Source organism: Rhinopithecus roxellana, chromosome 3 (genome assembly GCF_007565055.1).
Source record: "Rhinopithecus roxellana isolate Shanxi Qingling chromosome 3, ASM756505v1, whole genome shotgun sequence".
In the NCBI taxonomy this organism is placed as follows: Eukaryota; Metazoa; Chordata; class Mammalia; order Primates; family Cercopithecidae; genus Rhinopithecus; species Rhinopithecus roxellana.
In genome coordinates, this window is record NC_044551.1 from 76431828 (window position 1) to 76457971 (window position 26144).

Genomic DNA, 26144 nt, shown 5'->3' on the forward strand with positions numbered 1-26144 from the left:
CTTGATTTCTTCCCCTGTTTTCTTTTTATAGTCTTTCTCTCCCTTTAAAAACCTAAGCATAGGCTGGGCACGGTTGCTCGAGCCTGTAATCCCAGCACTTTGGGAGTCCAAGACGGGCGGATCACGAGGTCAGGAGATAGAGACCATCCTGGCTAACATGGTGAAACCCCGTCTCTACTAAAAAATACAAAAAACTAGCCGGGCGAGATGGCGGGCACCTGTAGTCCCAGCTACTCTGGAGGCTGGGGCAGGAGAATGGCATAAACCCGGGAGGCGGAGCTTGCAGTGAGCTGAGATCCGGCCACTGCACTCCAGCCTGGGCAACAGAGCGAGACTCCGTCTCAAAAAAAAAAAAAAAAAAAAAAAAAAAAACCTAAACATAAAGAATAAAGTGATCAATTATATCAAATTATTTTTCTAAATAATTTGTGCTACATGTAGTCTTGTATATGAACAAAAGCAAGCACTTTGATAAAAGTTTCTCACAATGTATGAGAAAATATTAGGATTACACATATTTAAGTTGTAATTAGATTTAGTACAATAATACTTTGAGTACAGTTAAAACGAATATTATTTCTGCAGAACAACCCAGAAAAACAGAACACTCATAATGTTTATATTGTATGTGCACATATGAGACTCCTTTGACCATTATTTTAGTATTATGGTTATTTGCAATTATTAATATAGACAGAAAAGCAGAAATGATTATTAACTTCAGTTACCTGTCCTGATGACTATTTATATGAGATTATTACGTTATTATTGCAAACATACTTCATTATGAAATTTTTAAAAAGAAATTTTTGAGAAATTAGGGCAGGGGTCTAAAAACTACTGCCTACAGACCAAATCTCGATGTCCATCAGGTTTTATAAAGTTTTACTGGTACACCCCCACTCTCATTCATACACGTATTATCAAAAGCTGCTTTATGTGCCACAACACGAAGTTGAGTAGGTTTAACAGTGACATATGGCTCTCAAAGCTAAAGATACATGGCCTGTTACAGGACTTTGCCATCTCTGAATTGGAGTATTACATTTAAAAAAATAATCATTTGCCGGCCGGGCGCGGTGGCTCACGCCTGTAATCCCAGCACTTTGGGAGACCGAGACGGGCGGATCACGAGGTCAGGAGATCTAGACCATCGTGGCTAACACGGTGAAACCCCGTCTCTACTAAGAATACAAAAAATTAGCCGGGCGCGGTGACGGACGCCTGTAGTCCCAGCTACACGGGAGGCTGAGGCAGGAGAATGGCATGAACAAGGGAGGCGAGTGCGCCACTGCACTCCAGTATGGGCGACAGAGCGAGACTAAGTCTCAAAAAAAAAAAAAAAAAAAAAAAAAAATGTGCTGTAAAACTTATATTCATTTATCTTTTGCATCTTTTGCACTCACTTGTATAATACTGAAAATTTTAAGTATATTTGCATGTCATAATACTGTACCCAGATACTAACAGAAATAATAAAACCCCATCATTTCAATAAATTGGTGTTATAACTGAATTAATAAATCATCATTTTTATAAAGGAAGAGCAAAAGTCAGCAGAAGATGCTGATATATACTGATTTATTATTTTCCATCTTTGACTAAAGTTTTTTCCTTCATTAAATTAAGTCATGAAAGCCAACTTCTTTCAAATTTATATCGTAATCCAAATGAGCATCATTTTAAAATTTATTATTAATCATTCATGGACAAGAGCAATTATAATCTTTCATTTTTAAATGAAAGTATTAATGTACTAACTAAGGTTTGTTAGTTGCCAGACATAAAAAAAAAAACAACTATAATGTTTTACTTAAGAGAAAAAAAGAGGAAATTATTTATACAATATTGGGTTGCTCACATAATGGATTACTATGTCAGGTTATTTTGGCTGGAAACGAACACGGCAACCAAGATAGAAATCAGCCAATTTAAAGCATCTAGAGAGCAACTGATACTTAACTGTATTTCTCAGTATTGTTACTAAGACAAGTATATAAATCACAGTTCTTGAACAATTCTTCTTGTAATTCAAAAAACATATAAAAATAATTCAGTTGGCAGAATTTAGATAAACACATCCACCTTTTCACTCTATCATGGCAGGATGAGAATGGATTTAACAGTGCGACTGCCTGGCAGGCTTTGGGGTTTTGTGCTGGCAAAATAGAACACTTTGATCTATCATCCTGCAAAGATGATACGCAGTGAATTGAATGCAGTACCGCACCATAAACACAAACAAAAAGTGATATTAGAATAAAAAATAAAAATATTCACTCCATGGACCTTCATTGAAAATAAAATTTAACAAAGGAAGTGCTGTGTGTTTTATTTTTTTCCTGGACACATAAGGATACTATATTGTCTATAATCTACTCCCTACTTTGCATGTAAATACTACCAAATACTGAAATGTGGGTAAAAATATCAATATTCCAAGTATGAATACTAAGGTATCTACCATGATTGTCCATCCTGTCTCTTTTCCTTATACAAAGAGTTGGAAGTGAAAGACCAGGAGATAACAGATATATATAATAGAAGAAGATGCATCCTTATTCCTGGAGGAAAACACTTAAGAAAACTATCTCACCAGCATCTGACTGTCATGCAATCAGGAACCAGTCTTTATTGAGTTAAGTCACTGACTTCTGTTACTTATTTTAACCACTACATGAAAATAATTATATTGGGAATTTAAGTAATGAACATGACCTCTCACTCATGGAAACAGTTTCTATTTTTCTCTTTCTTTTCCTTTCTTTATCTATCTCCAGTAAATTAAGTGCCTTGATTATGTACATAAGACTCAACAACTCTTACTTTGTCTGAATTTCCATTTTTAAAATACGAGGTATGATTCCTAATATATAAAGTTATTAAAGTGGATACAAACTAGAATTTATTATGCTCATTGCTACTGAGTCATTTTTATCACTTAAATATATCTTTCTAAAATTATTTTCTAGATTGTATATAAGGTGTTTAGAGACCCTGATCTTGCAGTATCAAATTAAGATTTTTAAGAAAACACTATTACCTTAACCAGAATCAGAACATTTCATTATTATTCTTTTCTTTGAGATTGCATGGAGGTTTTAAGTGAAACACTAATCAGAAGTTATTTTTCCCTTTGAATTTCAATAGAAACATTTCTCACCTGGCACTTGACACTTATCTTATACTTCCCTGAATTGTAATTTTGTTTGTACAAGTCTTATCTGTTCAACCAGATTGTGAATACTTTAAGATATCAACCATGCTTAAAGAATCTATGTACCCTATGGCACTTAACAGGTATATCTAATAAGTTTTTTTTGCAAAATGATGGCTGTTAAAAGCTTCAAAGGGACACATGTGGCCCTAAAGCCTTAGTTTGATCATTTTCTTACAACTTTATTTATTAAATGGACCTGCATGTCAATATATAAGCCTGTAAAAAACTGAAATAAGCTTTCTTTTACTTTTTCCTCCTTCTTAAATCACTGGTCCCCCAGCTATTATGGAAAACTTGTACAATTATTATTATTATTATTTATTTATTTATTTTGAGAAGGAGTCCCGCTCTGTCGCCCAGGCTGGAGTGCAGTGGCGCGATCTCCACTCACTGCAAGCTCCGCTGCCTCTCGGGTTCACGCCATTCTCCTGCCTCAGCCTCCCTAGAAGCTGGGACTACAGGTGCCCGCCACCACGCCTGGCTAATTTTTTTGTATTTTCAATAGAGACGGAATTTCACCATGTTCGCCAGGATGGTCTTGATCTCCTGACCTTGTGATCCACCCACCTCGGCCTCCCAAAGTGCTGGGATTACAGGCATGATTACACCACACCTAGCCTTGTACAATTATTTTAACATTAACTTTTAAATATATTGTTTTGTATTACATCTGTTATGTGACCCAGTTTAAGCTATTTGGTGAACATTTATCTTTCCTCTATGCCTACAGTTCCCCCCAAATAAGGCACTGAACAGTAAAATCATCTGTCATTAAAAAGTTTTTAAAAATATAAATGAACCACAATATTTACTTATTACTGGAGAATTATATTGATTAGTGATTTATTTTATTCTATCCAGTCATTTAAAGGATGCATTATTAAATATTAATATTAACTACTATTAAATATAAATGTAAAGTCACATGGTTAAAATTTTTGGCATATTTTGTCATTATGCTGTTGTCCTTTCATTGTTAAGAAAATACATATCGGAACTATTTGAAGTAATGTTTTACTGAACTTCAAAGCAATCATATAAACAGAAGATTAAACTATCCCCATTTTAATCAATATCTGTTAAAAACCTATCTTTGATGTCTGATGTTCATATTCATGCCTATATATATATTTATCCACTAGATATCCAATATTTATATTTTTATTCCTCATAATTTCGCTAAAATAAGAACTAGATCATTTATTTTGGATCCTACATTTTGCGAATGTAATTCAAAGAAAGCTACAAGTTAATCACAAAATAGTAAAATTTTTGCTGCTTCCGGAGTGAATCATTGAAAAATAGCTAACCGTCCTTGGGTATAGTAGTATATAATTTGGGCAGCCAAGAGGTGGATTTATTTTTTTTTAAGTCATACTGAGTTTTATCATTAACCTTGGATAAAGAATAAATAAAATGCTTTAGCTTGACAGCCTCATTAGAAAGCTGAAATAGATAATTTCATTTTAAGGACTGCAGTTAAAAATGGCATAGGAAAAATATGTGAGCATGTATAAGACTTAGTTATAGTCAAAACAGTTGATTTCATTTTATAATTACAATAATTATAGTTTTTCCTATTAAAACTATCAGGAGTTAGATTCATAAGAGAAAAAGAAGGTATAACAGCTATTACAGAGAGAGACTAGTGAAGCTAGCTTTAAAATTACATTATTATCATTATTGTCATCATCACTCACTAGTCTAATGAAAACTGGCATCATTTTTGTAATTGTAATTAAGAATAAACTAGTTTATTTGACCAAGTAGCTAACTTTAGGAATGAATAGTAATACAGTCTTTCTTACTGGTAACCTAGTCACTGCCCATCACATGCTGGTCAAATTACATTTTTCTAAATATAGCTTAACTAGGTTTACATTCTTCTTTCTAATTCACTAAGTTCAAAAACTTACATCACAGAAAAAGTTTTACTTATCTTTTAGATTCACTAATGGACGTGAAAAATACAAGAATATTAAGCAAATGCACGTGAACAGGTGATTTTATAATAGTGATGCTCCTAATGGTTTAGAAATTTCAGGGTTTATTTCTAACTAGAAAACTTTAGGCAGCTTGGGTAACATATAATTCATTTATACTATCATTTAGCCAAGACATCTGTACACATCCATAGGTACACACTCTTATACATACACACGCACACACACACACATATACACACATGTGTGTTCCAAGAAACAGGTTTTAGGAAGATTCAGATATAAAAAAGGAAAACAATTTAATGCTCTCAAGCCAAAATATTGTGAAACATGCATTCTCAAATGAGTCAGGGATACAATTAAAAGTAAGAAACTGAAATAATGTGCTACAAAAGTTTAATATGCTACTTTATCCTGAATAACCAATTCATAAAATTATTACCAAAATGATGGGGAGTTTTCAATATTATTAAATGTACTAGATTATGGCAAAAAATAAATCCAACTATGGTCTTTTATTTGCAAGACCGTGGTTCAGCTGCACACAGACACACAGGTACACACACACACATTCAGACACACACACACATTCAGACACACACACACACACACACAAGAAATAAGAAACAAGACAGGCTTTTGGTGACTACTATGGATTTGGCCAACTTGTGGTTGATGTAATCTGTTACCTTGCTCATGTTCTTGGGGAGGGCTTGGTAAAGATATTATTGTGAGCAATTTCAATCTTTTTTTTCTTTTTCCTTGAATATCACAGGATAAATATCAATGTCATCAAAGTATCCATAAAGTTTGATATTATTATTTCAACTATTATTAGGTTGGTGCAAAAGTATCAGGAGAACCTGCTCCCAATGGTTACATGGGTTCTTTTCTATTTCCTAGGTGTCTCGGCAGGTTTGAGAAATAAAGGGAAAGAGCACAAGAGAGAGAAATTTAAAGCTGGGTGTCCGGGAGAGACATCACATGTTGGCAGGATCCGTGATGTTCCCCGAGCCATAAAACCAGCGACTTTTTATTAGCGATTTTCAAAAGGGGAGGGGGTGCATGAATATGGTGTGGGTAACAGAGATCACATACTTCACAAGGTAATAAAATATCACAAAGCAAATGGAGGCAGGGCGAGATCACAGGACCACCAGATGGGGCGAAATTAAAATTGCTAATGAAGTTTCGGGCATGCATTGTCATTGATAACATCTTATCAGGAAACAGGGTTTGAGAGCAGACAACCTGTCCCACCAAAATTGATTAGGAGGGAATTTCCTTGTCCTAATAAGCCTGGGAGCGCAACAGGAGACCGGAGCTTGTTTTATCGCTTTGGCTTCAACCATAAAAGATGGCAGGCCTTAAGGGGGCCGTCTATAAACCTACCCTCAGGGCACCTTCTCTTTCTCAGGAATGTTCCTTGCTGAGAAAAAGAATTCAGCCATATTTTTCCTATTTGCTTTTGAAAGAGGAGAAATATGGCTCTGTTCTGTCCAGCTCACTGGCAGCCAGAAGTCTTATCTCTTGTGTTCCCTGAACATTGCTGCTATCCCGTTCTTTTGTCAAGATGCCCAGATTTCATATTGTTCAAACACACATGCTCTACAAGCAATTTGTGCAGTTAACACAATCATCACAGGGTCCTGAGGCGACATATATCCTCCTCAGCTTATGAAGAAGATGATGGGATTAAGAGATTAAAGTAAAGACAGGCATAGGAAATCACAAGGGTATTGATTGGGGACGTGATAAGTGTCCATGAAATCTTCACAATTTATGTTCAGAAATTGCAGTTAAGACAGGCATAAGGAATTATGAAAGTATTAATTTGGGGAACTAATAAATGTCCATGAAATCTTCACAATTTATGTTCTTCTGCCACAGCTTCAGCTGGTCTCTCAGTTAGGGGTCCCTGACTTCCTGCAACACAAAAGTAATTGCTGATTTTGTCATTACTTTCAATGGCAGAAACAGCAATTACTTTTGTACCTACTACCTCAAGTGGAGTATCCTGGCTAACATCTTTCAGAACTATCCCTTAGACTTATTGGCTGTGAGACACAAATAAGTTTCTAAAATATATTTGAGTTAACCTAAGACAAAAATTTAGAAATCTACTATTGAACATTTTCCTCAATATATATAAATTTCTCCTTTTGTATAAATTTGTAGACATTAATGATCACAGATAGCGATTTTGATGTAACATTTCAAAAATGAAAATGTAGTTTCAAATTCAAATTTCAAATAAAAATGTAGTTTCAAGTTTCAAATTTCAAATTTCAAATGTAGGTTTTATATCTATATGAATACCCTAGCTTGTGTAATCTAGTGACAATCTGCAGGAACACTATTCAACCTGCCTACACACCTTAACCTAATTAAAAGAACAAAAAGTTTTTTAATCAGCATTTAAAAATAAAGAAGACGTGTGCATCTCATGGATCCATGTTGTAGGAGAGGCAGTGAGATGTGACAGAGTTGTCAATTTTCAGAGGCATTTGTGGCGCTCAGCAGCATGTAATGTGTAGATTTAGAAGCTAAATAGCTAACATGAGAATAGAAAAATTAGAACTTTAAAATGACTTCATAATAAAGAAAAAGCTTATTGTTTCCTTTAAGGTAAATATTGAGTATTTGTACTAATTTATCATGTGGGATCATAGTAAGAATGCCTGATTATAACATTTGTCACATTAATTTTGTTTTCAAATATTACTTTTTTAACAATTTAAAATGTTATATGTATAAACCGCATCTTTCTGTATTGTTAAGTGGTCTCAGTTGTCAGCTCATAAACATTAAATAACTAGAAAACCATTGGTAGTGACAAATAGAAAATATGTTGGAAAATGTGAATAAGAAATTGTATACTTACGATCTTCCTACAGTTATCAACTTGTTAATAACCTGTTACAGACAAAATGTATTGGGAAACTATAACTACGTTTATTAGGACTCACAGCAATAAGAAGGAGCACCATCTTGACGACCTTAACATCTGAGAGGAAAAGATTTCATAGGTTTGAGGCCTGGGTTTAAGTCGTTTGAGGTAGATCTTAAGTATGGAAATAGCTGTGGTTGAGTAAAATTTGGAGAAATAATAATGGTTATTAGTGGTTATAAACAGAGAAAGGTTTGTAGTGAATCTTGCTCACTACACAGTTGTCTGAAAAGCAAGCTGTTTGCTCAAGTAAGTTAACCACTGTCTCAATTAAATTTATCTGCATAAGTTCATGAAGAATGATGTGATATATTTATTTACAGTCTTGTCTGTAAAAGTTTTCTGAAGCAAATGATCATAATTCTTAGGTAGTCCAGTTCTCAACACAAATTTATTTTTTAAGATAAATACATTGTGATTATACAACTGTAAAACAGAAACTATCCATAGATTTCCTTAAAATATCAAGTTTCTATAATAGTTTTGTATTATTTTACTGAAAATATTATGTTACACGTGTCTATAAGTCAAAGTTAACAATAATCCAAATAACATTTTTTATTACAAACAATATTGTATCATCAAGTATATGTCTAATAATAACTGAGGGCAAAGGTGTAAGTCTGAAGAAACTTCTTTCATGCATCCCCTAACTATTAATGAGGTAAATATATCTCTTCTGCCTCTGCATTGTTGGCAATATTTACATGCATTATTCTTCCTATAGCTATCATAATTACCACTGTTTCCCAAACAAAAGAATACACTGTATATAAATGTTAAAAGCTGCTTTAAACATGATTTCTAGTAAACATGTAGTAAAAAAGTTTATTGTAACAGTGATTTATTTTACTTTATATGTATTTTGCTAAAACAATGTTTTTAAATGGCTTAATTTTGAGTTGGAAAATCGGGGAAATAAATGTGGGTAAAAAAATAATCTGCCTTTCATTTTGCTGAACTTGGTATATATTTGAGACAGATGAAATTCATTTACATTGATACATTGAATCGTGTTTCATTATATTTTATACAGATATTTGAGTGTTTTAATTTTTTGTTTATACGGTAAAGTCCTATAAGATAAGGGATGTTTTACACCACTGGTATTACAATTAATGTCACTCTTAGGTAATGAGATTAGAATTTAATATGCAAAGGAAAACAGAAAATAAATATTTTAATGTGGGAATTCTAAAATTTCTGCTTTCGAATCCTTTACAAGAAAATATAGATTTTCTACAAACCTATATTCTCTCATCAACACTCTATTTTTTTATTCTTTTTATTTTTTTTATTTATGAGATGGAGTCTTGCTCTGTTGCCCAGGCTGGAGTGCAGTGGCCCCATCTTGACTCACTGCAAGCTCCGCCTCCTGGGTTCATGCTATTCTCTTGCCTCAGCCTCCCTAGTAGCTGGGACTACAGGCACCCGCCACCGCACCCGACTAACTTTTTATATTTTTAATAGAGACGGGGTTTCACCATGTTAGCCAGGATGGTCTCGCTCTCCTGACCTCGTGATCCACCCACCTCGGCCTCCCAAAGTGCTGGGATTACAGGCATGAGCCACCACACCCAGCCTCTCATTAACACTCTTTAAAGAATATAGGCATTAGCTCTTCTGTAAGAATGAGAAATTGTTCTTTATATTGTTTTACATTTGAATTTTTATTTTCATGTGGAGATTTTGTTGTAACATACAGTGTTACATTTGAATGTTTAAGATTTGTAACCCTGTCATAATTCTATGTAATAAAAATGTGTATTCAAATTGAAATTAAGTTTATTTATTATATTAAGAACATGAGGCCCTAAGTGCTAAACAGTTTATTCTGGATTGAGCTAATTCAACTAAGGTTAATATGCAATTGAGCCAAGCCACATAAACATACTAATATTTAAAAGTAAAAAAAAAAAAAAATGAAATTCAAAACTTTATTGAGGTTGCATCACTTTTAGAGAAGTAAGAGGCTTTTTTAAAATTTTTCCGGTATGTATAGATTAATATTATTCTTGGTTTGAACCTTAAAAGTAATTGCTTAGGAAATAACTTCATGTTGAAAAGTAGATTCCGATAAAAGCGGATTCAATTTTAACGATGTCACTTCATATTTTACTTCTGAGAAAAATGAAAGTAAGTCTTGGTATTATCTGTCTTTAAAAAAATTTTAATTATTGATCAGCTTAGAACTCATTTAGATCCTCCTTTAAATCTGTTGAAAGCAAATAGAAATTTTCTGATTTGCCAAAGAAATCTGTACTCATTAATTAAATTCATTTACTTCCTTAATAGCAACATTGCTCTTTTAAATTGTACTTTTAGAACCCCAGAGAGTTTCTAGCCCTGAGAAATGATAATATTTGTACCAGGTGGGAGACACATAATTTTTTAAAGCAATGTAAGAATAATTATGAGTGGGTTATACTTGGGATGTTAGTTCAGTTTTAGCCAAAATTGCATATTGAATTTGGGAGTCTCACTTATTTCCTTGGAGATTCATTGCACATGCTACGCGAATTCTACCTCATTGTAAATATCACTGTTTTTAGAGCACATTTGGTCAGACAGTGCAATTTGTGGAGAGAGTCTACTTGAAACTGCAGCCGTGGAGATACATCCTTGTAAGATCCTCTTCAGAGAGATGATCATGTCATTTGATATTGTGGGAAGTTAACAGATATTCATAATGTTAAGGAACATAATTTATTTTATTTTATTTTTATTTTTTATATTCTGGAACCTAGATAAAGCCTAACACTTTATAGTTTCTTAATACATTTTGGTTGAAAGAATAATATGGAATGTCACATTGCTAAGATTGCCTGTCAACTTTAGGTCGATAGTGACATTTTTGGATTGGGAAGGTGTGATGCAATACACTGAATAGGATGTCCACAAGAGTAGCTGGGACTAACCTCCTACCTAATAGTATTGGCAGGGTGAGGGGACAGTGCTTCCTAACGTCAATGGGCAGCACACAGTATCTGGAATTTCCATTCAGATGAAGTCTCCTGAATATCTCAGCGCAGTTATCTGAAACTGAAGCAGTCCCTGAAAGGGCTGACACTTAAAGTTTGTTTGTTAACAGCACTCCCATCAGCTGGTCAACTAGACTTTCCATGAAAGGGAAACAGAATGGTTCTTTTCTGTACCATCCAAATCCATATAATGTGAGTGTGAGAGCATGCAGTTTAATAATATAACAAATTAAGAGTAAATAAATGTATTTAATGTTTACTATGCCTCAGGTGCTATTCATAATATTTTTTTAATTCTTAATTAACTTGGTTAACAAAACTATTTTTTGACCCAAATTTATAAGTGAAGAAATCAAGGCAAAGAGAAGTTACACGACTTTCCTCATTATGTCTAAGTGACAGCTATTTTGACTTCAAAGGCAAGGTTCTGAACTACTACGTTATTTGGCCTCTCATAATCCTATGTAGGTTACATATTTCTAAGTTCACAATATATACAATTCATGTCATCTAAAAAGATTCTATAGTATATCTGATCATTGATTGCTAAGAAGTTTGAAGTTTGTATCTCATACCATTTTCTAAGTACGTGCACAAAGAGGTGGGGGTATCATAAAGTTTAATGATCCAGAGCATATCTCTATAAAGCAAGTCTTATTATTATATTATTATAATACTTAATGCACCTATGAAAAAAACTGAGACCCAGAAAAAAAAGCGACTTTTTAGAAATGAAAAAGAAAAAAGATAAGTCAGATTTTTTATTAAGTATTCAAATATCTTTGTTAAAATATACTTTTTTCCGCTTAACAATTTCATAGGCAGAGAAGCTAATTGCCCCACCACAATATTAGGAAAGACACTAACTCCTTTATTCAATACTATATGAAAGCCTAAACCTTCTTTTTCTTTCTCTTTCTGTGGTCTTTACTTTTTTTCCAGCTTTTTAAAGGTATAATTGACAAACATTGTATATATTTATGGTATGCAACAGTATGTTTATTTTTATTTTTATTCTTAATTTTTATTTTCCTTTAAGTTCCGGGATACGTGTGCAGAACGTGCAGGTTTGTTACATAGGTATACATGTACCATGGTAATTTGTTGCACCTATCAACCCATCATCTAGGTTTTAAGCCTCACATGCATTAGGTATATGTCCTAATGCTCTCCTACCCCTTATCCCCTAGCCCCCAACAGACCCCAGTGGGTGATGTTCCCCTCCCTGAGTCCATGTGTTCTCACTACAACAGGCAGGATGTTTTGAAGGGCACACATGTTGTAAATGATTCACCCGCCAAGCTAATTAACCTATGTATGTATATATGTATATATATATGTATGTGTGTGTGTGTGTGTATATATATATGTATGTATATGTGTATGCATATGTGTATTTATTTATTTGGTGAGAACATCTAAGACTTCATCTCTTACTGAATTTCAATTTATAATACATTATTATTAACTGTAGTCACCATGCTTTACATTTGACCTACAGAGTTAAATCACCTTATAACTGAAGGCTTGCACTCTTGGAACGGCTTCACTCCATTGCCCTATACTCCAAGCTCTGGCAACCCTGGCAGCCACGATTCCTGTTCCTGTTTATATGAATTTGACCTTTTAAGATTCTGCATCAAAATGGGATCAGGTGGTAGTACCCTATGTCTGGTCTATTCCACTTACGATAGTCTCCTCTAGATTCATGTATGTCGACACAAATGACAGGATTTCCTTCTTTTTTAAGGTTGAATAGTATTCTAGTGTGTGTGTGTGTATCACATTTTATTTATCCATTCATTCATCAATAGACACTTACGTTGTTTCCATATCTTGGTAATTATGACTGTGCTGCAGTGAGCATGGGAGTGCAGCTACCTCTTTGAAATAATGATTTCATCTCCCTTGGGTAGTAGTGGGGTTGCTGGATAAAACAGTACTTTTATTTTTACTTTTGTGAGGAAACTCCATACAGTTTTTCATAATGGCTGTAGCAATTTACAATCCCACCAACAGTGTACAAGGATTCCCTATTTTTCCACATTCTCACCATGACTTGTTACGTTTTGTCTTTTTGATAGTAGACGTTTTAATATGTGGGAGATGATACCTCACTGTGGTTTTGATTTGCGTTTCCATGATGAATAGCGATGCTAAGAAGTCCCTTTTCATTTATCTGTTGATCATTTCTATGGCTTCTTTGGGAATAGGTATATTCAAGTCCTTTGATAATTTTTTAATTTTTTTTTTTTTTTTGGTATTGAGTTGTGTGAGTTCCTTATATATTTTGAATTTTTGCCCGTCAGATATATGTTTTGCAAATACTTTTTCTCATTCCACAGATTGCCTTTTTATTTTGCTGATCATGTTCTTTGCTGTATAGTCACTTTGTAGTTTGATGTAGTCCCACTTGTTATTTTTACTTTTGTTACCTGTGCTTTTAGCAACATATCAGAATAAATTATTGCCAATTTCAATATCGAAGTGTTTTTTCCCTATGTGTTTTTATAGGGTTTTTAGGTTTCAGGTCTTACATTTAAGCCTAATAGTTTTAGGTTGATTTTTAATGCATGATGTAAGATAAGAATCCAATTTTATTCTTTTGCATGTGGATAACCAATTTTACCAAAAGCATTTATAAGAGATTATGTTTTTCCCATCATATACTATTGATGCCTTTGTGAAGATCAGTTGACTGTGTATACATAGGTTTATTTCTCAGCTTTCTATCCTGTTCTATCGATAGAGTCTATGTGTCTCTTTTTAGGTCAGTATCATACTGTTTCTACTACTATAGCTTTTTCACATAATTTAAAATCAGGTACTATGAGACCCTTAGCTGTGTTTTTCTTGCTCAGAATTGCTTTGCTATTCAGAATCTCTTATGATCCCACACAAAATTTTAATACTTTTTTTAATTTTGTGAATAATGATATTGGAATTTTGATTGCATTGAATCTATAGATAACTTTGAGTAATAAGAACATTTTTTAAGGTATTAATTCTGTTGTTCTTTTATGCTACTGTGAATGAGATTTTTCTTATTTTTTTAAAGATAGTTCACTGTTGGTTTATAGAAATCCAACTGATTTTTCTATGTCGATTTTGTATTCTGCAACTTTATTGACTATTTGCTCTAACAGTTTTTTGGTGGAGTATTTAGGGTTTGCTGCAGAGAAAATCATATCATCTGCAGACAGAGATGATTTTACTTCTTTCTTTCTTATTTGCATGCTAGACTGTAAATTCTATATGAAGTTTGCAGCCACTTTAAACAGAAATATAGATACTTTACTCTGAATTATAAAGACTAGAGTTTACCTCAGGAAAGTGGGCTGACTGAAACAAGCTTTCAAACCAAAAAAGGATGGCAGTGCCATTTTTGACAAACAAATCCAAAGAACAAATGGTATGTCTGCACCCTAATTGACAAGTAGAGTACATGACTCTATAGTATAGCAGGAAAGGCGAATAGAGGTACATGGATAATGGTAGGTAATCAAATTTCTACATCTGTATTTGAATGCACCTCTTTTGGATGATGTTATTTTTTTTTTCTTATCACGTGAACAGATATGGAAATATAAAATAAAATGTATTTTTCAATCTCAGTACATAGGTTGAAGCCTGAAATTTTAAATTTTTGTTTGTTAACTATTTAAAAATAAATTCTGCCTAGTGAGCACGTCACCTTTTTATTACATTTCTCTTTCAGCTTTCCCAGTAGAAGAAATTCAAGAAAGGCAAACAAAAATAATAACAAATTGTGTCATCATAATTTCAAATCCATATACTCACCATTAAGTGGAATTTTCTAATACCATCTTCTCCTGTTCAGAAGGCATAGTATGAGGTAATATAGTGCAAAAACAAAAGAATTGTCATTTGTACACAGCTTCAGATGACCGTAAGACTGCTACTTTAGAGAGTAGACATTTATATATGTTATCAACTTATTACCTGATAAATTACGGGGGAGAAAACTAAACCTCAGCATACCTAAGTGAAAACCACCTGATTTTACATAGCTATTAACTGGTAAAGCCAGAATTGGAATATAAGCTTTTGTAATACAAATACCTATGTATATCACAAGCTCCTAAAGTATCTTTCCTTGTTATAAGTAGAATCTGCTTTTTTTTTTTTTTTAACTATCTAAAAGAAGAGTAATTTAGGGTATGTTCACATTAAGCATTTTATTATGTATCAAATAAACCAAAAACATTGCTATGAATTGTTATATTAAATAAGGAAGAGGAACAAAGAGGGAAAAATTTCAGTGTCTCCTGTAGTTTAGGATGAGCGAGTGAGCATAAGTACAGTCTCTGTGTTCATGCAAAATCTTATTTCTTACCTCCTACATGACAAAAATAAGTAAATTTTATTACGTGAAATATTTTGGTGAACTTTTCTTTCTCACCACATTTTAATCTTCAAGGTAGAAAACAATCTCAAGTATGAAACTCAGAAAGTCACCTGAGATAAAAGCCAAAGCCCCATTTCACCCTCTGCCCCCTGAGGTTTACAGTTTTAGTTTAGACATTAAAAGCTCAGTTACACACCAGGGGACTCTTGCAACACTATTATTCCGGCTGTGACAAACTGTGTAACCGTCCTGCCTGCAGCCTATTTGCTTCTTAAAAAACCCAGCTGATATCATTTGTGATTAGCAAAAGACAAAATCAGAGCTTCAACTATGTAAAACAAAGTCTTCCTTTCATTCTTAATTTAAAAAAAATGAAAAAAACATGATTATACATTAAAAAGCAGGGACTCTGTTAACTATAAGAGAAAAGTGGAAAGTATGTCAATGCCAGATTGTTTTATACGTCTTTCAGCTTCAGAATTTTTGAGCAAGTTACTTGCTGTATCTGCCAAGGGTAGTAGGTGGCAGCAAAGTAGCTCTCCTTTTGATATTTAAATCACCTTAAAAACAGTGACAATTCTAATTTACTGTTGGCAACCAAATAAACTGAGTTGAATCATTAGAATGTGCTGTGTGCCCTGCTGCTCCATTTATGGGTTACAGACAGTGATGAGGTCTGCAGTGAAAGCATAGGGACATTTAAACCACTATTTTTTTTTTTTTTTTTTTAACTTTTGTTTTAGGTTCAGGGCTACATGTGCTAGTTTGTTATATAACTAAAGTTTTGTCATGGGGGATTGGTGCACAGATTATTTTGTCACCCAAGTACTAAGCGAAATACCCAATAGTTATTTTTTTTCTGATCTTCTCCCTCCTCCCTCACCTCTCAAGTGCATGATACCCTCTAACCTCAAGTAAGTCACAGTGTCTGTTGTCCTCCTCTTTGTGTCTATATGTTCTCATTATTTAGCCCCAACTTAAAAATGAGAACATGTGTGTTTGTTTTTCTGCTCCCATGTTAGTTTGCTAAGGATAATGGCCTCTAGCTCCATCCATGTTGCTGCGAAGGACATGATCTCATTTTGTTTTATGATTGCGTAGTATTCCGTGGTGTATATATACCACATTTTCTGTGTCCAATCTACCATTGATGGGCATTTAGGTTGATTGTATGTCTTTGCTATTTTGAATAGTGCTGCAATGAACATGTGTGTGCATATGTATTTATGGTAGAATGATTTGTTTTCCTTTGTGTATACACCCAGTAATGGGACTGCTGGTTGAATGGTAATTCTGTTGTTAGTTTTTTGACGAATGTACACATTGTTTTCCACAATGATTGAACTAATGTACACTCTCACCAGCAGTGTATAAGGGCTCTCTTTTCTCAGTAACTTCATCAGAATGTTATTTTTTGAATTTTTCATAATAGCCATTCTGACTGGTATGAGATGTAAACTACATATTTTTAACTTATGGCCTATTCACAAGAGTTTGATTCAAAGTCAGATTTAGCTGTCACTTACAAATACATTCATATATAAAATTATGATTTTACTGCTTCTACCAAGTAATATTTTCCCAATGATTCAGCCTAAGTTAAACTGAGAATTTGTAATAGACATTTTTTTAAATTAAATTTAATTTAATTTAAATAAAATAAAATATTTGGTCTATAATGTTTTCCTCTTTGCTAGGTGCATTTCATAAGTGCTTATTTCTTAATATTTTAGTTTGTTTTGTGTTACGTATTATTTACTCAGGGCTTTCTCATTCTCCCTCTCTTATTTAACTTTGCATTCAATGAAATGTTCAGATCTTCAGTGTAACGTTCGATCAGTTTTGATAAATGCATATTAGGACACCGATTATTTTGATTACATCAAGAATATTCTCTCATGCCCATCCTCCCAACCAGAAGCAACAATTGACTTGATTTCTATTAACGTTGATTAGTTTTGCATGACCTTGCATTTAATATTAATGAGATCATACAGTATATCATTTGTCTAGCTTCTTTCATTCAGCATAATATTATTGAGATTCATCCATGTTATTGTATGTATCAATAGCTCATTCCTTTCTCATTACTAGGTGGCATACAGCACAGTGTTTATTCTCCTGTTAAAGAATATTGGGATTCTGCCCAGATTTTTTCTAAAATGAATAAAACTGTTAGGAGTATTCTTTTCAAGAATTTTGAGGTCACATATTTTCATTTACTTTAAATAAATAGCTACAAGCAGAACTGCTGGATCATAGGGTGGTATGTATAAGTCAATAAAATGTCAAGCAGTTTTCCAAAGAAATTACACTATGTTTGTATTTCTCCCAACAACGTATAAAGTTTTGGTTGCTCCACATCCTCTCTACCTTTTAATGTTTGTGTTCATTCTTTTTTCATTTAGTTGTATCTTATGATAGATTTAACTTTCATTTTCCAGATGACTAATGATGTAGGTAATTTTTATGGGCTTATTGGACATTTTCATATCTTCTTTCTGACGTGATGTTTCAAATAGTTTACCCATTATTCTATTGGGTTGCTTGTCTTCTTAATATGAAATTGTAGGAGTTATTTGTATGAATACAGGTCTTTTGTCAGATATTCAGATTCATGTGTTGAAGATTTTTTTCTAATCTGTATTAACAATGTTTTCTACTGCATTCTTTGATGAACTGAAAATATTGCTGTATTATATCAGAGTCCAAAGTATCAAATTATCTTTTGTTTTATAGTTCCTCCTTTTTGTGCTCTAAAAAATCTTGGCCTATCCCACTGTTGCAAAGACAGTCTAGGTTTTAGCATAGCGTCTTAATAGACATTATTTTAATTATCAGTTTTTGATGTTAAATATAAATTATATGATTCTGTATTTTAAATTTCAATAATAGATACTGTATTTTGATACAGATCATTTCTCATTAACATATTAAGCAAAGAGTTAGAGATCTGCTACATTATGACATACCCTTCAACTAGATAATATACAGTTGTTTTAAGGAATAAGTTTTTTTAAATCAGGTGATATTTCAGATATACTGCAAAATTGAAGAAAGCAAATTGCCATAGAATATGTAAGGAAAATAACATGACAGATGCATACATATATAGACAAAAGTAATAATTTTTACAAAATAAAATTAACAATGACTACTTTTATGGCTAACAATTTTGGATATAGTGGGGAAATACTTTTGTTTTTCATGTTCACCTTCCTTTATAATTTTTTTTTCTATACTTGTACATGTATTATTTAAAGAAACAGCCAAAAAGTGTTATTAGGGCATTGTCATTTCTATGTATGTGTACGTAGGGTTATGTGTGTGGGAAAGAGGGAGAGAGGATCTAAACAGAAATTAAAAGCTATAAAGGCAAGCATATCTATGGTTTTTGAAATCAAAACAAAATAAACAATAAAAATAAAGATTACCATCTTCTTCTAACAAAACAAAAACAAAGATTATCATAATTTTTTTTGTTTTGGACCAATCAGAACATTAATAGCATGTTTCTGTTCTTTGCTATTTCACTAACCAATACAGAGTGTTAAATCATTTGCACTGCAAGCATTTGTGTAGGAATGATCTCTTTATATTATTACAAATTCTAGGGAGAATAAAAGGACACAAAAGATGAGTTGGTAGCTATAGAATACGTTCTTTATCCTAGGATACATTACTGAACCATAGCACAGCTTATAAAGCCTTGAAAAATATTTCTAATATAACAATTCTATGTGACTCATAATATGGCATTGATGCTGCCATACAGATAATACTACCTCTAATTTATAACCATATTTGCCAATTTATAGTACTCACCATATCAATAGATAAATATAAATTAAAATTATTTTTTTAACCTTCTTCATACATTCCTAGTAAAATTTGAAGTACAAAAAAATAGTCTTTTTTGATGTTAGACAATTATAAATTGTTTCATTACCTTTGCTAGTAAGGAGTTTCTTATTCTCATGAAGTCACAGAACACATTTCAATTTTTTCCCTCATCTCAGAATGCCAGCATAAATATCAATGTGGCATAGAATTAAGGTTTCCTTTCACAATAAACAGTATTTGTCTCTCCTATTGTGTTTGCCTTTTAGACTGCTTTGCTTCAGGGAAAATTCGTTTGGAAAGTTGCATGTGGTACATGTGTTTGGAATCATTAATTTGTGGCTCAAGATACATTCTGCATACTTCTCCATCTTGCCTTCTGCCTAAGAAGCTGAGCTATATGAACTACATCAACAAGGTTCCCATGGCCTTTGTCTTCTGTCTAGGTTAAAATAATGTTGATTCCCATCAGAAATTGAAAGAAGAGATACCAGAGTGAGGTCAGAGTGTTGATCACCTCGACTCTCTCCCAATGTGTTTGCCATGGGTTCGTTGTTATCTTCCATTCAATATGGATGACCCTATGTAATTTTCTCTCTTTTTCTCTAGTTCTAAAAACAATCACTCTCCTTTTCTCTTGGTCTCCATTAGTTGCATATGGAATTACCTCAACACTTACTGATGTAAAATAACCATTCACTAGGTTCACAGATCCTGTGAGCCATTGATCCAGATGTGGCAGAGTAGGTTTATGTTGTCTCTGGTTCCTGATGTCTAAGTCCTCTGATGAAATATTTTAAAACTCAGGAATAGTAAATCACTAAGGTCTGGAATTATCTGAAAGTTTTTTTTACTCTGATGTTTGATACTGGCTCTCGGCTGGAACTTTAACTTTTATATAAGAACACCTTCATGAAGCCCTCCAAATAGCCTGAGCTTTCTCACATCATGGTTCTTGGATTCATATGTGAGTGCCCTGACTGAAAGACAGAGAGAGACAGATAGACAGACAGACAGACACACACACACACACACACACACAGAGAGAGAGAGAGAGAGAGAGAAAGAGAAATAGAGATAGAGACTAGAGAGAAGCCCCGATGCCTTTTATAACCTAGCCTCAGAAATCTTGAAGCATCACCCCACTGCATTTTATTTTTTGAGGCCAAGTCCTGGCCAGTTTTAAGAGAGAAAATTTATTATTTTAATTGGGGAGTGCGGAGATGCTAGAAGTGTGTATTAGTCTTTTCTCACAGTGTTACAAAGATGAGTTGGTAGCTATAGAATTACCCAAGACTGAGTAATTTATGAAGAAATGAGGTTTAATTGACTCACAGTTCCAATTCTGCAGGCTGTACAGGAAGCATGGCTGGGAGGCCTCAGAAGACTTGCAATCAGGGTGGAAGGTGGAAAAGGAAGCAAGCACATCATATGGTAGCAGGAGAGACAGAGTGAAGGGGGAGGTGCTATATACTTTCTTCTTAACAAGCAGATCTTATGAGAATTACATCACGAGACAGCACTAGGAGGATGGTGTTAAATCAATAGAAACCGCCCCCATGATCCAACACCCCCAACCAGGCCCCTCCTCCAACACATGGGAATTGCAATTCAAGGTGAGATTTGGGTGGGAACACAGAGCCAAACCATATAAAAGTATATTCAGGACCCCCAGATATTGTTATGTACTTTTTGGGAAAAATCCTTTTCACCACAGGCACACAGAGTAGTAAGTGTTTGCCTGCTACTAGTCCAAGGTTTCTGTAGTACCCTTTGTGATTTATTTTTGTAATACTCTTTGAATTATGCTGATTCAGAGTGTGTTTTGTCCCTCATTGGAACCCTGTATAATAAAGTACACTATTCAAGCACTATTTGAAAGAAAAAAAAGAACTGTTTTCAGCATATTGAAATAATCATATTCATAATGTATATGTAATAATCTTTGTTATTAAGTTGATTTTTGTTACTTGGAAATTAGAAAGCAAATGCAATCTAAATAACACATATTTGCCATTTAATCCATGAAATTCCTGAGGAAAACTTTGAGGAAACCTGCTGCAACCATTGTTTTTCAATATTGTTTTGAAACTTCTGGCTTTTGCAATAGACAAAGAAAAAACATTAGAAGTAAAACTATTACAAAATACTAGAAAAAGTTATATGCATTTTAGATGATATATTCAAACATATCTAAAGCATAATAAAAAATCTAAAATCTCTGCAAAAATTAAATATAGAATTTAGGAAGATCCAGCAATCCCACTGCTGGGTGTATATCTAAAGGACATGATTAGTATGTAGACAAAATATTAACACTCCTATGTTTATTGCAACATTATTCACAATAGCCAAGATATGGTATCACACTAAGTGTCCATCAATTAATGATTAGATTAATAAAATGTGATACATATACACAATGGAATGCCATTCTGCCTTTAAAAAGAGGGAAAATTTGTCATGTGCAATGACATAAATGAACCTGGAGGACATTATGTTAAGTGAAATAAGCCAAGTACAGAAAGCCAAATACTGTGTGATCTCACTTATATATGTGTAACTTAAAAAAGCCAAATTCATAGAAATAGAGTAAAATGGTGGTTATCAGAGGCTGAGGTCTGGTTGATGAGGGAAGGTAATATGGGAAATGTTGGTCAAAGGGCATAAAATTTCAGTTAGACAGAAGAAATAAGTTCAGGAGATCTCTTGTACATGATGGTGACTAAAATTAAGTGTTCACCACAAAACATGGTAAGTATGTGAGGTAATGCATATACTAAATAGCTTGATTCAGCCATTCACAATGTGTATGTGTATTTCAAACACCCTATTATGCATCAATATTTATAATTTGTATTTGTCGGTTAATACAACTGTAACAAATAAAAATTAAAATACTGTTGGAAGGTGTCTATTTTTACAACACTTATTTAAAAATGTAATTACTAAGTATCACTTCTGTGGTAGATTGATAGCAGCATTTATCAGGATCAAAGGTTTTCTCATTTGTACATCATTTATAATCTGCCTTCGTAGGGTCTCCCAAAAAGAGGACCTGCGATAGTCTGCACTATTTGCTCACTTCTTAAATCTGTCCTGGCTGTGTGGCTTCCTTTCAACAAATGAGCATGGCAAGACTAGCATTAGACAGCTTAAATTCAAAACATTGAAAAGGTTTTTATGGTTTCATTTTTTTTCTCTTTGAACTCAGTCTCCTTTATAGGAAAAAAAAAAAAACACACACAGTCTAGCCTATAACAGGGTGAGAAACTGCACCCCAGCTCACTGCTAGCCAATGTCCAGAAACAGATCAAAGAACTAGCTGCTAATGATAGATGTAGACAGAGGAGGTAAGGAAGATCTGTGGACACTAGAAGGACCAGTTGACCTCATTCTGAATTATTGGCTTATGATTCAGCAGGTGATAAAGGTTAGTTCTTTTTCATCCATTGAATTTGAAGGTATTTTGTTAATCAGCAATCAGGTAACCGATGTAACACTAGTAAATGTTTCAAAAATGTGTAATATTTAGCAATATATTTAACATGAAATAAACTGTATACAACCATCTATCCACATGTATAAATATCACCAAATATATGTTTCCTATTATATATATATATATATATGCATGCACATGTGTACAATAATGCCTATGCCTATTCTGGGAGTGTTTACATTGTCAAAGATCTTGAAACAATTTGAATGTATATCTCACAGGCTATAGTTGAAAAGTTACCAATACATAGGTAACATAAAATTTTCTGACACTATTTAAAGTAAATATTCATTCATGATTGAACTGTGACTAAATCACCTATGTTTGTGTCTAATTTTGTAAACTGAAGAAATATTTGAAATACAGAAAGTTGATCTTTATTCTATTAAAGAATCATAACGATAATTTGTAGGATGTAGTACTAATTTTTCAAAATACTTGCTTTCTTTCACTAGCTAAACTGTGTCCAATTAAAATTAATAATATGTAAAATTAGTAGCTAGAATGTTAAGCTCGTGAAAATGAAAACTAAAATATAAAGCCTAATGAGGCAAAACCCAAATAAACCAAAAGACAATATTTTGCTATATTATAAAGATAAATAGCTCAAGAATATCCACTTATCTTAGTCTGCTGTGTTAATTCCTCATAAAGCTTGAGAATAACTTTTCTCTAGAGCTGTCAAATAAGAAGGCTGAATAATCAGGTAGTAAAGTGAACAACTCTAGACCCTGTCTGTCTCTGTGTGTTCTAATACTGACCCCACTGGCTAATTAGCTCTATTTCAGAAACAGCACATGGAACATAGCATTCCTGATTCTTCTGAACAAGCACAAAGATTGCAAAGGAACAAAAAGAAAATGGAGAAGAATCTAGTTTTAAGCTTTAAAAGAAAATTTCAATATGTCTAAAGATGAATGGAGAAACATTTGTAAATTTAGGTTGGCAATGCTTGAGAAATTAGGATTGAAATTAAGTTTTCATGTGACAAAAGTTTAACATTGATAGAATTATTTCTTTGATTTTGTTAGATTTTCTAATTTTCAAGTGCTGGTAAGATTAATCTTTAGTAAATAACACTTATTCGGTATATGACCTGAAGCTTTATCTTAGCCTTTTAAGTTGGAGCATATATAGGAAAGCAAGAATGGAAGTGCTGAGAAGTTATTAATTTGGTATTAGAAGACTCGTGGGCATAAAAAGAAATGTTTAGGTATATAAAAAGAGAAATGTCTCTTCAACAAGAATACCCTAAGCTACTTAATAAGTGATACTGGAGGGTTAATAATATTTTGCTGCCTTGCTTTAACAGGAAGGAGATAAAAAATTGAAATTTGATCAGTGTAATTCCTCTGCTCCTTCTACTGAGACTGTGTGCTGAGTGCTGAGGACATCCAAGGACAGCTATGATTGCTTCAGTGGAGCAGAGCTCTCTATCCTAGCCCCCATCGGAGAAATCTTTTATTGAAGAATGGCCCACTTATTATAAATCATTATTCCTGTTCATGCACTGTTAGGAAGGAAGAATGACAGTCTATTCAAAGTGATACAAAGCTCAATGATTTCCTAAATTGCAATGAAACAACATGGAGTTTTACCGGTGAATTCTGGCTAATTTTTTTGCACTCATCTCTGTCTTTTAATAAGCTGGGACCAGCCATAGCCCGAGAAACTTTTTAAACTCAAGTTAAAATTGCACAAGTTAAAACATTCTTGTTTTTCTAAGTTGAAGTACTTCACTTAAAGTATAAGGGAATGCAAGTTATTATTTTCCAATATAGTTTTTAAAACATCTTGATAAATACAAGTTTCTAAGTACCTCTTTTTACTTTTTAACATATTGACCATGAAATTTTAATTGATAGTTTTCATACCCTAAGAATTCTAATGCTTATATTTCATATGGTTATTAAAATAATGAAGTCATACAAATATAACTGACATAACAAATACATTGATTTCAAGTGTTTTCAGATTAAGTTATCTGGTATTTTTATAAATTATCTTTTCTGGTCAGGCGCAGTGGCACACGCCTGACATCCCCACACTTTGAGAGGCCGAGGCGGGTGGATCACAAAAGAGATCAAGACCATCCTCGCCAACATGGTGAAACCTCATATCTACTAAAAATATAAAAATTAGCTGGCCGTGGTGGCACATGCCTGTAGTCCCAGCTACTTGGGAGGCTGAGACAAGAGAATCACTTGAACCTGGAAGGCAGAGGTTGCAGTGAGCCAAGAACGTGCCACTGCACTCCAGTCTAGCAACAGAGCAAGACTCTATCTCAAAAAATAAATAATAAACAAAGAAATAAATTCTCTTTTCTTAAAGCAAAATTACCTAGAATGACTCATGACTTTTGGTTATTAAACTATATGATAACAAATAACATAAACCTTTGATTTTTGAAATTTTTACAAGTTATAAAAATGTGGTAATAAAAATTTATATATGACATTTTTACATATACAGAATAATTTTGTTTAATAAACTCAAACTAGATAGCTATAGACCAAAGAGATTATTTAATAATCATATTGAATTTTCTTATAAATAAATTCTTTTAGTATTTATTCCAAGAAACATACACAAATAACCTTATAAACTAACAGTTCCTCATTAATTACAAAGAGAAAAAGAGTGATTCCATAATGGCAAAAGCTGGTGGACACATCTATAACCAAAAATCAAAGTTAACATCAGTAACAATTGGACAAATAGACATTATATGCCTCCTGATGAGATGCACTGAGAAGGCTTGTTGCATATTTCTTATTCCTGACCAAAATTTATAACCTGGATCCTTTATGATAAAACATAAAGTAAAATCACATTAGGTTACATTCTACACACTAACTTGTGTTTGTTCTTCCAGAATTTCAATGACTTTAGAGATAAAAACAAAGGAACTCCTGCAAATAAAGACAAAGAGATAAGACAGCCAAACAAAAGGTGTGGTCCTAGATCATAGGATCTGGAGCTCAACAAAATAGCTGTAAAGGATGGTACAGAGATATATTTGTCAACATTTTAATGTTGTCTTCATATCACACATTAATATTTTATTGCTTTAAAATGGGTCTTATTTTGATAATTAATTTTACAGTGATTATACAATATATTTTTATTTAGGAAATCACCCTGAACTTATTGAAGTTCTTAAGCATGTCTGCAGCTTGTTTTCAAATGGCTTTGCAAATAATAACAAATATCAAAAATACACAAAACAAAAAGAAAAATGCATGGAAAAGTAGGACAGCTGTTAATATTTGACAAATCTTAACTTTCCTTTGTGTTTAAAATTATTTCAAAATAAAAAGTTTAAAAAGTAAAAATTAT